The following is a 13,691-nucleotide window of genomic DNA, read 5'->3' as shown; positions in this document are numbered from 1 at the left end:
TTCTAGAGAGAGAATATTCAGATTTTGAATATTTTTGGATAGAGAAATATCTCATCTTATTAAAATGAATTCCCCTGAAACAGAAATTCAGAAAGAACTTTCCAATGTACAATTGGAATTAATTGGAAATGGGTATAAAGGACCTTAGCCTAAGGGTCTAGATTTTCAGAAATTCTTAGATTATGGTCCAATTAAGGTTCCTATGAGCCAATAAGATCAATCCATGTGTGGGGAGGAGATAAATCCAATTTTGTAAAAGAAGATACCCAAAAATGAGTAAATGCTCACATAAGGTGAAGAGTTGAATATGTACAAGGTTTATTAGTAAGAAACTATGAGTAATTTTAATAATGTGAGATATTTTGGGTATAATGATTCCATTTTGACACATATGTAAGGAAGGGGAGTCCCTTCAATTCTCACATAAGATGAAGAGTTGAATATGTACAAGGTTTATTAATAAGAAACTATGAGCAATATTAAAAATATAAGATATTTTGGGTATAATGATTCCATTTTGACACATATGTAAGGAAGGGGAGTCCCTTCAATTCTCACATAAGATGAAGAGTTGAATATGTACAAGGTTTATTAATAAGAAACTATGAGCAATATTAAAAATATAAGATATTTTGAGTATAATGATTCCATTTTTGACACATATGTAAGAAAGGGGAGGGCCTTCAATGAGGCGCCTACTTCACATGGGCAAATTGAGTTTTTTATCATAAAAAATTGAGATATTTCATCTCTCCTCTCTCCTCATTCAAGTCTAGTTCCAAAAAGTTAGCTTAACTGACCTAAAAATGGTCAAAAATTGACCAAACTGACTTGGAAAATTCTAGAATCAGTTTGTTTGGTTAGGAGCTCAATTTTTCCTATAAAGAAAATATATAGTGTTTAGTGCATTGTTACTCTATTTCACCCAAGCCAAGAACTATGAATTTATTAATAATTCATTAGTTTTTGACATTTTCCTCTTCCAAAGATTGGTTGGCCACTCTTGTCCAAACAAGACTTGAACCCTCAAACCATCAAGCCAAAGGAAAGCTTTCAAAGTCATTAGTAAGTTGGTGATTCTTCTTTTCACTTATTTTATGACTTTTATGACTTTAATGGTTCTTATGTTTTATGTCTTCTCTAAAAATGTTATACCTCATTACAAAAAGGTATTTCCCTCTCTTTTCTAACAAAACCAACCATTCTCTATCCTAGGTGAATGGTTAATTGATTAATGTCAAGTTTTTATAATGATTATTTTATTATTATGCATAAAAGATGAATATTTTATTATAAAAGTGTTACTTTTAGCTTAATTGAATTTCATGCATAGAGGTATGCATAAAAGATAAATATTTTATTGTAAAAGTGTTACTTTTAGTATAATTGAATTTCATGCATAGAGGTATGCATAAAAGATGAATATTTTATTATAAAAGTGTTACTTTTAGCATAATTGAATTTTATACATAGAGGTATGCATAAAAGATGAATATTTTATTATAAAAGTGTTACTTTTAGCATAATTGAATTTCATGCATAGAGGTATACATAAAAGATAAATATTTTATTATAAAAGTGTTACTTTTAGCATATTGAATTTCATGCATAGAGGTATGAAAAAAAATGATTATTTTATTATAAAACTATAAAGGAAAAAAATAATTATTTTATTATAAAAATGTTACTTTTATCATATTGAATTTCGTGCATAGAGGTGAAAAAAAAATATTTTATTGTAAAAATATTACAGAAAAAAATGATTATTTTATTGTAAAAGTGTTACTTTTATCACATTTGAAATTCTTGCATACAGGTATGCATAAAAGATGATTATTATATTGTAAAAATGTTGCTTTTATCATAATTGGATTTCATGCATAGAGGTATGCATAAAAGATATTTTTATACTAAAAGTGTGATTTTCATCATCATAAATGGATTTTATGCATAAATTAGATGCATAAGAGAAATTTTTTTATTCTAAAAGTGTAATTCCTACTAAATTGAATTTATGCATAAGAAGATGCATAAAAGATTGATCTTAATTCAAAAGTGTCATTCTCATCTAAATTGAATTTATGCATAAGAAGATGCATAAAAGATTGAATTTTAATTCAAAGTGTCATTCTCATTTAAAATGAATTTATGCATAGGAAGATGCATAAAAGATTGATTTTATTTCGAATGTGTTAGTCTCCTTAAATGAAATTTATGCATAATTAGATGCGTAAAGAAGTCTTATATCAAATATAAGAATTTCCTTGTATTCTATAAATAGATATGTGAAGGGATAGGATGTGATAAGAGGTGTATGAGATGTGATGAGATGTGATAAGATACTTATGGGATAAGTTAGGATGTGATAAGATGAGTTAAGATGTGTATGGGATGAGGTAAGAAGTGTATGTGATGGGATAAGATGTATATGAGATGAGTTAGGATGTGATAAGATGAGTTAGGATGTGATAAGAGGTGTATGAAATGTGATAAGAGGTGTATGAGATGTGATAAGATGAGATAAGATGCATATGAGATGAGTTAGGATGTGATAAGATGAGTTAAGATGTGATAAGATGTGTATGGGATGAGATAAGAAGTGTATGTGATGAGATAAGATGTATATAGGTTGTGATAGGGCGAGAATGGATGTGATGTAAAAGAATAGATGTGAAGGCGTATGGGGTTATATGAATGGGAATGTGGAAATGGATGTATGTATGTGGATGTGTGGATGTGAAAATGGGAGTGTGGATGTATGAATGTGAAAATGGATGTATGCATGTAGATGTGTATGTATAGATGTGAATGTGGATGTAGATGTGGATGTATGAATGAGGATGTGTGGAGGTGAATGTGGATGTGGATGAATGGATATAGATATGGATGTGGATGAATGAATGTAGATACGGATGTGGATGTATACATGTAGATGTAGATGTATGCATATAGATGTGGATGAATGGATGTAGATACGGATGTGGATGTATACATGTAGATATAGATGTATGCATATAGATGTGGATGTATGGATGTGAATATGCATGTAGATGTGGATGTATGAATGAGGATGTGTGGAGGTGAATGTGGGTGTGGATGAATGGATATAGATATGGATGTGGATGAATGGATGCAGATACGGATGTGAATGTATACATGTAGATGTAGATGTATGCATATAGATGTGGATGAATGGATGTAGATACGGATATGGATGTATACATGTAGATGTAGATGTATGCATATAGATGTGGATGTATGGATGTGAATATGCATGTAGATGTGGATGTATGAATGAGGATGTGTGGAGGTGAATGTGGATGTGGATGAATGGATATAGATATGGATGTGGATGAATGGATGTAGATACGGATGTGGATGTATACATGTAGATCTAGATGTATGCATATAGATGTGGATGTATAGATGTGAATATGCATGTAGATGTGGATGTGTGAATGAGGATGTGTGGAGGTGAATGTGGATGTGGATGAATGGATATAGATATGGATGTGGATGAATGGATGTAGATACGGATGTGGATGTATACATGTAGATGTAGATGTATGCATATAGATGTGGATGTATGGATGTGAATGTGCATGTAGATGTGGATGTATGAATGTGGATGTGGATGTGGATGTGTAGAATAATGAACGTGAATGTGTATGGAAAATAATGTGTCGTCGATATGAGTAAATGGATGAGAATGAATACACATTGAATGGAATGTGGATTAAGTAATGTGGATTGAGGAGGGATAATGTGGAAAGACGAGAGTTCGATATAGAAACTGTATTTTGTGACTGTTTGTAAATGACTGTTTTATGTCAAGAATGTTGGGAAAGCATTTTGACCGTCTTGAGGATTAAGGTCATGAAGACCGAACTGATAAAGTTGCAACTGCTGACGGAGAGTCAATGGAGGACGTCTCGCGTAGCAAGGTCGACCAAGGTCTTGACCAACCTCGGTTCGATTTAAATGGTGAGCTTCCGGTACGGTGGATGAGGGACCAAGGAAGCGGCCTATGAGTGAAGCGCTAGGTGACCTGGGAAGGATCCTAGAGGGTGCTGACCATACGGTGCTCGGGCTCTGGGTCGCCGAAGATACCCACACGTGCATCGTGGAAGATATTGGAACAAAGAATAAGAATTGTTTTCTGAAACCGGGCATGGATCTGGTTGATTGACCTTGCTGGTCCTCAACGGATGAGTCCATGGTTCTTTTATACGGATCTGTGGGTTGATCTTGCTGATCTTCCACGGAGATTCCATTCTATTATATGAATATATTGCCGGTTACTATGAGCTAGGAACTATGGAAAAGGCCCCTGAGTGAACAGGTGGTGAGCGTTCTGGTTGCCAATGATGCCATAAGTATACCGATGAATGAATGACTGGAAATAAGGATTCAACCAGAGACTTTGAGGATTGTCATTAGTGACATAATGGTTTCATTAAAGGATTGTTAGCTGATGCTGAGAAAAAGGCAATTTCATATTGGGTGTGCAAGTGGTGTGACTAATTTTATGTTTGCATGAACTTCCGGCTAGGGGGCCTGGGAATTCTTTTCCCTGGTACCCGGGACAAAACCTAACCCAATTCCTAATTGGATCCCATCACTACAGTGGTTGGGAGGTTGGCTAACCCATGGGACTGGATGGGGTTAGGCTGGATTGATGGATCCGTAAATCGATACTCAAATTATGTTATTACGATAGATGAAGTAAATCCCGGATAGTAATTGTTCTATGGAGTAAATCAACGGATAGTAATTGTTCTATGGATAGGAATCAACGGCTGTGCCTCTTGATGGGAAAAAAAGCGTTGCTCCCAATGGTCCAAGTGCAAGTTTCTTCCTTGATCTGACCGAGTACCTTTATAGGTGCAGTCGGATCAGTTTGTTCAGTAATGGTCTTGACTACGTTAGAGTAAAGAGTTATCTTGGTGGAATCGCCCGTGCTTTCCGGGTAAAGGAAGTTTTTCCGGGTTTGGTTTTGGATAAACCGACGGATTAGTCTCTTGTCCGGATATCCATGGGCGAGGCCCCGAGTGTGAGACCCTGGCCCGCGTAAGATGTGCTACTTCCGCTGCTAGCACCCCGAATCCGCGTTGCGCGGTGGGGACAGGGATCTCACAGTTGGTATCGGAGCGAATTGGCTAATAAAGATCAACTGAGAAGCCAAATATGTCAAAAATTTATCAAGTAGCACAAAAAGGTTGTAATTGTGTGATATAATTCATACAATTTGATATTCAAACTCAAAATTCATAAATTAGTAATTGGGTCTTCAGATGGAAGTACCGCAATTCTATGGAACCCTGACTTGCTTGAGGTCTAGACATGATAGTATTTACCTTATAGTTCCAAGTATCATGACTACCCGTATATACCGAGGGTATAACTACAGCTCTTTATCGGCAGTATATACGAGTAAATCTAAGACTTGAAATTATAAGCATTAATGCTATCCAGTTGATATATTCGAATGTGGTTGATATGATTTTTAATTCTGTTTGGGAACTGATGAATTGATTTGGATTCTGATTGAAAAATGATGATCCTGAAAACTGGTTGAAATGTAATAAGCTGAGCGAAACCACAATGAGGACGAATGGGACGAGTCCCTATGATGATATTCATAACTGGAATAATGATAATGATTTTAACAAATCACTATGAGATTAGTGGATTGTGCTGTCAATTTGCTACTGTTAACACTTGACATGGTAGATCAAGTTAAGGGATGACAAATTGAGAACTTGCTTGACTGAAAATTCCGTGTGGAGGAATGTTTAGAAGGAAATTTTTCGGTCTAATGGACCATTATCGTGTTAAAGATATGAATGATATGGTCTGAATGAATTGTCATTTAATGATGAGTTCTATATAAGGGATATTTATCCCCGTATTCTGTTGGGTTGACCAAAATATAAGGAACACCAGAATAAATTGGATCTTAAGAAAAAGAGTTGTTCTCTACTTTGCGAGATGAGGACATCTCGCACTTTTTTTAAGTGGGGTAGAATGTAAGATTCTCCCCCAACCTTCGAGGTATACAGGAGTAAGAACCTCCCTTTCTGATCTTATAATTATTCCCTCTCAAAAATAAAAGAAAGATTCTGTTTAAAAAGGGAAGACACTTTCCCCAGAATACTTTCTTAGGAGCCCACCTGTTTTAAGGATTCTGAACGAGGAGTTCAGAAGTGAGAACCGGTGTTTTGGATGCCAACGTTTTGGTCATCAGTTAAAAGACTACCCGACTCCTGCCATGTCAAGGGCACATGGAAGTCAAGAACCCCAAATTCAGAGACCAATCCCTTCATACCAATCTAATCAGGGTCCGTCTCGGACAAGAGTGCTTAACTCCATTAACTAGGTCCGACCCATTGATTAGGGTCGAGATGTACAGACAAATGCTTGACGATATGGAGCAGCAGATGCAGGCAATTCATAAACATATAAAAGCTGTCCAGGATCGACAGAAACAGTATGCAGATAAGAAGAGGACAGTCAGAGAATTCAAAGAACCAGATATGGTCTTCATTCGAGTACGGCCCAAAAGAAGTTCTTTATCTCTTGGGAAGTATAAGAAGTTATCCCCCAGATATTGTGGGCCTTATTTGATTTCAAAGAAGGTAGGTGACTTAGCCTATGAGCTTCTTTTACCTCCTCATCTCAAAGTTCATAATGTATTTCATGTAAGCCTTCTATAGAAATATGTGCCAAACCCAAATCATCGAAAGGCGGTAAAAACTTCAGTGGCAAGATACCCCTTGGCTTCTAGGTTACACTAGCTCCTTCCTTTATATAAGTCGTAACTCTTACTTGTCGCTCGCAGTAATCTTACTTCCATCGATCTCCCTTCCTTCTTAATCTCCTTCATGGCTTGGCAGCAGGAATTGGTTTTATCCATGATGATTTCTCACCTTCAAGACGCAAGTGAGTCTGTGAAGAAGGATTTTATAGAACTGTATGAGCGCTCACTTTTTCCTCACTTGGGAACTTCTGTAGCTCAGACCAAATGGCGGACCTATCAAGACATAACTAGGGTAACACCGTGGGGTCAGCAGCACTTTCGTAACAATGTCTGCTTGGCGATAGTTATTGAAGCTTTGGATTTGGGTCCCCGATACTACTGCGTGATGAGTTCAAGGCATGGTGGATTTTTTGAGCGGGTCTTCTTACTTGCGTGTTTTCTTCCTCACCAGAAGATATGCCTTTATCCCAATTTCGGCTTGCCTCTTAGAGGTCCTTTTATTAGGACACCTCATACCAATGAGATAGGTACTGCAATAACCGACCGAATTATTCCCATAGATGAGTTACCTTATACGTGTGCTGCTTATGAGTGCTACTTTTGTGACCATATGATGGACGGGCTTATGGAATTGTAAAAAGTCCTTCCATCTTGATATATGTTCCAAGAGTGAATAAAGTTGAAATCTTTGTTCTTGTCTTGAGTCTTGCTCTCTTTGAGACTTCTCTTGGTGGTTAATTTTAATTAAATTTTTTCTTAGTCTCATATTCGTGTATCTTACGAAAATTACCCTAGTTTGCGAGATGAGGACATCTCGCATTTTTCAAGTGGGAGAGAATGTAAGATTCCTCCCCAGCCTCTCAAATGTCCAGCATCTCCCCCTGTAATCAATTCCCTCTTCAGAAATATAAGAGATCTTGTCTCTGCTTGTTTTGGCATAGAGATAGAAAATATTCTAGAGAGAGAATATTCAGATTTTGAATATTTTTGGATAGAGAAATATCTCATCTTATTAAAATGAATTCCCCTGAAACAGAAATTCAGAAAGAACTTTCCAATGTACAATTGGAATTAATTGAAAATGGGTATAAAGGACCTTAGCCTAAGGGTCTAGATTTTCAGAAATTCTTGGATTATGGTCCAACTAAGGTTCCTATGAGCCAATAAGATCAATCCATGTGTGGGGAGGAGATAAATCCAATTTTGTAAAAGAAGATACCCAAAAATGAGTAAATGCTCACATAAGGTGAAGAGCTGAATATGTACAAGGTTTATTAGTAAGAAACTATGAGTAATTTTAATAATGTGAGATATTTTGGGTATAATGATTCCATTTTGACACATATGTAAGGAAGGGGAGTCCCTTCAATTCTCACATAAGATGAAGAGTTGAATATGTACAAGGTTTATTAATAAGAAACTATGAGCAATATTAAAAATATGAGATATTTTGGGTATAATATCCATTTTGACACATATGTAAGGAAGGGGAGTCCCTTCAATTCTCACATAAGATGAAGAGTTGAATATGTACAAGGTTTATTAATAAGAAACTATGAGCAATATTAAAAATATGAGATATTTTGAGTATAATGATTCTATTTTTGACACATATGTAAGGAAGGGGAGGGCCTTCAATGAGGCGCCTACTTCACATGGGCAAATTGAGTTTTTTATCATAAAAAATTGAGATATTTCATCTCTCCTCTCTCCTCATTCAAGTCTAGTTCCAAAAAGTTAGCTTAACTGACCTAAAAATGGTCAAAATTTGACCAAACTGACTTGGAAAATTCTAGAATCAGTTTGTTTGGTTAGGAGCTCAATTTTTCCTATAAATAGAAGCCTCCCCCTTGTTGAAAATATATAGTGTTTAGTGCATTGTTACTCTATTTCACCCAAGCCAAGAACTATGAATTTATTAATAATTCATTAGTTTTTGACATTTTCCTCTTCCAAAGATTGATTGGCCACTCTTGTCCAAACAAGAGTTGAACCCTCAAACCATCAAGCCAAATGAAAGCTTTCAAAGTCATTAGTAAGTTGGTGATTCTTCTTTTCACTTATTTTATGATTTTTATGACTTTAATGGTTCTTATGTTTTATGTCTTCTCTAAAAATGTTATACCTCATTACAAAAAGGTATTTCCCTCTCTTTTCTAACAAAACCAACCATTCTCTATCCTAGGTGAATGGTTAATTGATTAATGTCAAGTATTTATAATGATTATTTTATTATTATGCATAAAAGATGAATATTTTATTATAAAAGTGTTACTTTTAGCTTAATTGAATTTCATGCATAGAGGTATGCATAAAAGATAAATATTTTATTGTAACAGTGTTACTTTTAGTATAATTGAATTTCATACATAGAGGTATGCATAAAAGATGAATATTTTATTATAAAAGTGTTACTTTTAGTATAATTGAATTTTATGCATAGAGGTATGCATAAAAGATGAATATTTTATTATAAAAGTGTTACTTTTAGCATAATTGAATTTCATGCACAGAGGTATGCATAAAAGATAAATATTTTATTATAAAAGTGTTACTTTTAGCATATTGAATTTCATGTATAGAGGTATGAAAAAAAATGATTATTTTATTATAAAATTATAAATAAAAAATAAATATTTTATAATAAAAATGTTACTTTTATCATATTGAATTTCGTGCATAGAGGTGAAAAAAAATATTTTATTGTAAAAATGTTACAAAAAAAATGATTATTTTATTGTAAAAGTGTTACTTTTATCACATTTGAAATTCTTGCATATAGGTATGCATAAAAGATGATTATTATATTGTAAAAATGTTACTTTTATCATAATTGGATTTCATGCATAGAGGTATGCATAAAAGATATTTTTATACTAAAAGTGTGATTTTCATCATCATAAATGGATTTTATGCATAAATTAGATGCATAAGAGAAATTCTTTTATTCTAAAAGTGAAATTTCTACTAAATTGAATTTATGCATAAGAAGATGCATAAAAGATTGATTTTAATTCAAAAGTGTCATTCTCATCTAAATTGAATTTATGCATAAGAAGATGCATAAAAGATTGAATTTTAATTCAAAGTGTCATTCTCATTTAAAATGAATTTATGCATAGGAAGATGCATAAAAGATTGATTTTTATTTCGAAAGTGTTACTCCTTAAATGGAATTTATGCATAATTAGATGCGTAAAGAAATCTTATATCAAATATAAGAATTTCCTTGTATTCTATAAATATATATGTGAAGGGATAGGATGCGATAAGAGGTGTATGAGATGTGATGAGATGTGATAAGATACTTATGGGATGAGTTAGGATGTGATAAGAGGTGTATGAGATGTGATAAGATACTTATGGGATGAGTTAGGATGTGATAAGATGAGTTAAGATGTGTATGAGATGAGGTAAGAAGTGTATGTGATGGGATAAGATGTATATGAGATGAGTTAGGATGTGATAAGATGAGTTAGGATGTGATAAGAGGTGTATGAGATGTGATAAGAGGTGTATGAGATGTGATAAGATGCACATGAGATGAGTTAGGATGTGATAAGATGAGTTAAGATGTAATAAGATGTGTATGGGATGAGATAAGAAGTGTATGTGTGATGAGATAAGATGTATATGGGTTGTGATAGGGCGAGAATGGATGTGATGTAAAAGAATAGATGTGAAGGCGTATGGGGTTATATGAATGGGAATGTGGAAATGGATGTATGTATGTGGATGTGTGGATGTGAAAATGGGAGTGTGGATGTATGAATGTGAAAATGGATGTATACATGTAGATGTGTATGTATAGATGTGAATGTGGATGTAGATGTGGATGTATGAATGAGGATGTGTGGAGGTGAATGTGGATGTGGATGAATGGATGTAGATATGGATGTGAATGTGGATGTAGATGTGGATGTATGAATGAGGATGTGTGGAGGTGAATGTGGATGTGGATGAATGGATATAGATATGGATGTGGATGAATGGATGTAGATACGGATGTGGATGTATACATGTAGATGTAGATGTATGCATATAGATGTGGATGAATGGATGTAGATACGGATGTGGATGTATACATGTAGATATAGATGTATGCATATAGATGTGGATGTATGGATGTGAATATGCATGTAGATGTGGATGTATGAATGAGGATGTGTGGAGGTGAATGTGGATGTGGATGAATGGATATAGATATGGATGTGGATGAATGGATGTAGATACGGATGTGGATGTATACATGTAGATGTAGATGTATGCATATAGATGTGGATGAATGGATGTAGATACGGATGTGGATGTATACATGTAGATGTAGATGTATGCATATAGATGTGGATATATGGATGTGAATATGCATGTAGATGTGGATGTATGAATGTAGATGTAGATGTATGCATATAGATGTGGATGTATGGATGTGAATATGCATGTAGATGTGGATGTATGAATGAGGATGTGTGGAGGTGAATGTGGATGTGGATAAATGGATATAGATATGGATGTGGATGAATGGATGTAGATACGGATGTGGATGTATACATGTAGATGTAGATGTATGCATATAGATGTGGATGTATGGATGTGAATATGCATGTAGATGTGGATGTGTGAATGAGGATGTGTGGAGGTGAATGTGGATGTGGATGTGGATGAATGGATATAGATATGGATGTGGATGAATGGATGTAGATACGGATGTGGATGTATACATGTAGATGTAGATGTATGCATATAGATGTGGATGTATGGATATGAATGTCCATGTAGATGTGGATGTATGAATGTGGATGTGGATGTGGATGTGTAGAATAATGAACGTGAATGTGTATGGAAAATAATGTGTCGTCGATATGAGTAAATGGATGAGAATGAATACACATTGAATGGAATGTGGATTAAGTAATGTGGATTGAGGAGGGATAATGTGGAAAGACGAGAGTTCGATATAGAAACTGTATTTTGTGACTGTTTGTAAATGACTATTTTATGTCAAGAATGCTGGGAAAGCATTTTGACCGTCTTGAGGATTAAGGTCATGAAGACCGAACTGATAAAGTTGCAACTGCTGACGGAGAGTCAATGGAGGACGTCTCGCGTAGCAAGGTCGAACGAGGTCTTGACCAACCTCGGTTCGATTTAAATGGTGAGCTTCCGGTACGGTGGATGAGAGACCAAGGAAGCGGCCTATGAGTGAAGCGCTAGGTGACCTGCGAGCGAAGGATCCTAGAGGGTGCTGACCATACGGTGCTCGGGCTCTGGGTCGCCGAAGATACCCACACGTGCGTCGTGGAAGATATTGGAACAAGGAATAAGAATTGTTTTCTTAAATCGGGCATGGATCTGGTTGATTGACCTTGCTGGTCCTCAACGGATGAGTCCAGGGTTCTTTTATATGGATCTGTGGGTTGATCTTGCTGATCTGTGGGTTGATCTTGCTGATCTTCCACGGAGATTCCATTCTGTTATATGAATATATTGCCGGTTAGTATGAGCTAGGAACTATGGAAAAGGCCCCTGAGTGAACAGGTGGTGAGCGTTCTGGTTGCCAATGATGCCATAAGTATACCGATGAATGAATGACTGGAAATAAGGATTCAACCAGAGACTTTGAGGATTGTCATTAGTGACATAATGGTTTCGTTAAAGAATTGTTAGCTGATGCTGAGAAAAAGGTAATTTCATATTGGGTGTGTAAGTGGTGTGACTAATTTTATGTTTGCATGAACTTCCGACTAGGGGGCCTGGGAATTCTTTTCCCTGGTACCCGGGACAAAACCTAACCGAATTCCTAATTGGATCCCATCACTACAGTGGTTAGGAGGTTGGCTAACCCATGGGACTGGATGGGGTTAGGCTGGATTGATGGATCCGTAAATCGATACTCAAATTCTGTTATTACGATAGATGAAGTAAATCCCGGATAGTAATTGTTCTATGGATAGGAATCAATGGCTGTGCCTCTTGATGGGGAAAAAAGCATTGCTCCCAATGGTCCAAGTGCAAGTTTCTTCCTTGATCTGACCGAGTACCTTTATAGGTGCAGTCGGATCAATCTGTTCAGTAATGGTCTTGACTACGTTAGAGTAAAGAGTTATCCTGGTGGAATCGCCCGTGCTTTCCGGGTAAAGGAAGTTTTTCCGGGTTCAGTTTTGGATAAACCGACGGATTAGTCTCTTGTCCGGATATCCGTGGGCGAGGCCCCGAGTGTGGGACCCTGGCCCGCGTAAGATGTGCTACTTCCGCTGCTAGCACCCTGAATCCGTTGCGCGGTGGGGACAGGGATCTCACAGCTACATGGGTACATAGATATTGGTTAGGCTGGTAGTGTTGTAAACAGGAGATCTACCAGTGGTTTTATGTTCTCATTTGGGGTGTAGGGCAGTTATCATTTATTGTGACAACATGTATAGTTGGCCAGTAACCCAATATACCATGCTAGAACGAAGCACATTGAGGTGCACTATCACTTTGTGAGACGGAGAACGTTCTAGCAGGTGATGTAGATCTGGTATATGTCAGCATAGAGAATCGATGGGCTGACATCTTCTTACGAAGGCATTGGGCACAGAGAAGGTCCACAGGTTTAGGAGCTTACTTGGAGTGTAATGTGTGGAGTTGAGCTCGAGGGGGAATGTTGAGATATCGAACTCAACTAGTGCTACGGCGGACATTGATGACCCACCTGGGTGATAGCTTCCGCACCTATGCCATTGGCATTGTTGGTGAGATTATGGTTAATATGCCGCCAGTGGATGACAGGCTGTGTGACAGCCACGTTGGAGTACTAAACTTATGGCATAGTTATAGTGCCAGCTCATATAGTCGAGTTCACACCATGGACCGCCGACCATTGTATGTTATTATAAGATAGTACTTTCCCTTTATGTATGTAATCTTATCTTTTAGTTATATGGTTGTA

The sequence above is a fragment of the Cibotium barometz genome, chromosome 11 (genome assembly GCF_041138505.1).
Source record: "Cibotium barometz isolate CiBa-2024 chromosome 11, ASM4113850v1, whole genome shotgun sequence".
NCBI lineage: Eukaryota > Viridiplantae > Streptophyta > Polypodiopsida > Cyatheales > Cibotiaceae > Cibotium > Cibotium barometz.
Note: the sequence above shows the minus strand (reverse complement) of the source record.